The 2,564-nt window shown below is 43.7% G+C and overlaps 1 pseudogene; it reads left to right on the top strand.

Moving 5' to 3' along the window:
- The window catches only part of LOC138163957 (C-type lectin domain family 2 member L pseudogene), a 3,019-nt pseudogene extending 760 nt beyond the window's left edge, over positions 1-2,259 (top strand).
- Positions 2,260-2,564: the final 305 nt, after the last annotated feature.

A 2,564-nucleotide genomic window follows, 5' to 3' on the forward strand; every position in this document is an offset into this window, starting at 1 on the left:
AGAGAGAGAGAGAGAGAGAGAGAGAGAGAGAGAGAGAGAGAGAGAGAAGAAGGAAGGAAGAAAGGAAGGAAGGAAGGAAGGAAGGAAAGAAGAAAGGAAGGAAGGAAGAAAGAAATGAGGCAGAGATGTATATGGATAGATATATAAATTAATTGAGATATCTGTAGAATGCTTTGGGCAATGGTTGGCTCCTAATAGGTGGTTAACAAAGCCTTATTCCCTTCCCTTATTTCCATATTTATGCATATGATTGTACATGGATTTGCATGCATATCTACATTGTGTACATGCACCTCTGTACATGCACTGCTATGTATAAATAGAGTGATGTGTGTTGTTTATATATACACATGTAAGAGCATATATATGCATAAGTATATGCATATATAAATACACATGTGCATGCTGTATGCTATGTATACACATGAGTATGTAAGTGCATATATGCATACACATACATTGTGCACACACATATGTGCATGCATATATACACTCACACACATAGGCATACACATACGACATCTTTAATTTCTCTGTCAGGAGGTGAATAGAATAGTTCATCATTATTCCTTTAGAATTCTGGTTTGCCATTATGAAGGTTAAAGTTCCTAATATTTCAAAGTTTTTGTCTTTATGATATTGTTGCCATTGTACAAATTTTTTCTCCTGCTTTTGTTCACTTCACTCTGTATCTTTTCATATAGATCTTCCAAAGTTTCTCTGAAGTCATTGTTTTCATAATTTCTTATACTACAATAATATTCCATCACATTTATACCTGATAACTTATTCAACCATCCCACAATTGATGGAATTCTTTTTATGTCAATACTTTTCCACCTCAGGAAAAAAATATTGTACATCTTTAGTTAGAATTTTTAAAAATACTAATCCATCCTTTAATCTATCCACTCTCTAAACTTCCCTTCCCCCTTCTCCCCTTTCCTTCATACTTTACTGTTGAGTGAAATAAATTTCTGCACTCAACTGTCAGTGTGTGTGTGTGTGTGTGTGTGTGTGTGTGTGTGTGTGTTCTTCCCTCCTTTGGCCATATCAAATGAGAATGATGATGACATGTCAGCCAATCAAGCCATCCTTTCCTCCTTTTTGGAAGAGACTTCTCCTTGCACAACCCAATTATGGGGATTGTTTCCCCTAATCTTCCTCTGCCTTTTCTCCTATGCTGCTTTTTTCTTCCCCTCCTTTTCCATCCTTCTTCTAAGAACAAGACAAAACACACCTACTCCCAGGCCTTCTAATTAATTGGACTCTTTTTTTGACCTTCGTTGATAACAGAATTCAGAGAGACATGTTTTAGCTCATATTAAAATGCAAACAGTTCCAAGTTGAGCAACTCAAGAGGCGAAGCCTGCGAAGCTGATGCTGATGCTGATGCTGCGGCGATGGAAGAGTGAAGCAGAGAGGGACTTTTCTCATTGTTAAGGATCCTGGGCAGGAGAGGAGCTGAACACGCCACCACTGTGCTGAGCTGCAGAAGCTCTCCTCTGCATCCCTCCCCTCCTCAGCTCCTGCTCCCACCGCGGAGGTAGGGAGGGAGAAAGGGAAGGTCTCTGGCCAGTTCTGGCTCTGTTTTCCCCCTACCCAGGTAACAGAAGTGCCAGGAGCCTTTTAGCAGAGGGGCAGGGGCACCAGAGTGGGAGGGGGCATGGAGCCTGTCCTGGAGCCCTCCCAGGAGGAGCCGGCCCCCTCCACCACCCTCTCCAGCTCAGTTGGCTCCAAGAGTACTGTCTCCTCAGGATGGGGAGAGCCGGGGCCAGGAGGCATCTGGGTAGGAGGACAGTACCAGCTGGAAGGATGCCTTGGAGAATACAATGTCTCATCTATTGTTAGAAGCCATTGCAGTCGTGCTTTTTGCCATCCTCATGGTGATTGAGTGTACTTGCTTTCAAGGCTGTATCAAATGTGATGCTCCATGTCCAGAAGAAATGCTATTTCTTTTCTGAAGAACCAAGAGACTGGAACACAGGGCATCAGTACTGCCATACTCATGAGGAATCCCTAACTGTGATCCAGAGCCAGAAGGGGTTGGAATTTATGTTTACATTCACCAGGAAGGAACCCTGGATTAGCCTGAGTAATGTAGGGGATGAATTTCACTGGGTCAATGGAGATCCATTTCACCCAGGCAAGTTCTCTGTCTCAGGTCATGGGGAATGTGTCTGTGGACCACACAGACTCATCATGTCAGATTGCCTGATGAACAGGCCCTGGGTTTGCAGTAAGACAGCGTACATGTGAAACAGGGGTGTGGCAATGTAAGAAGTAGGCCATCACATGCCTTTCTCTATGCCTTGGCCCAGTGATGAGAAGCCCCAGGTCTCACCCTGACACTCACTATGGAACCACAGATCCTGGAAGTTTTTTCTGTCAATCATGCAACTGTGAGACAATATTATCCCTAGGTCTTAGCCCTGGGCTCCTGGTTGCCTCCTCTTTACATATCCTATCATCTTGCTGTGTCATTCTAGACAGGCTTTGACTCCTGGTTATGACTCTGCTCTCCCCTTTAGCTAAGTAGCACGCAACCATGCTTCCCCTCAAGG

This window comes from Petaurus breviceps, unplaced genomic scaffold (genome assembly GCF_028583685.1).
Source record: "Petaurus breviceps papuanus isolate PSGF00001 unplaced genomic scaffold, PetGlider_PUasm1.0 189, whole genome shotgun sequence".
Classification (NCBI taxonomy): domain Eukaryota; kingdom Metazoa; phylum Chordata; class Mammalia; order Diprotodontia; family Petauridae; genus Petaurus; species Petaurus breviceps.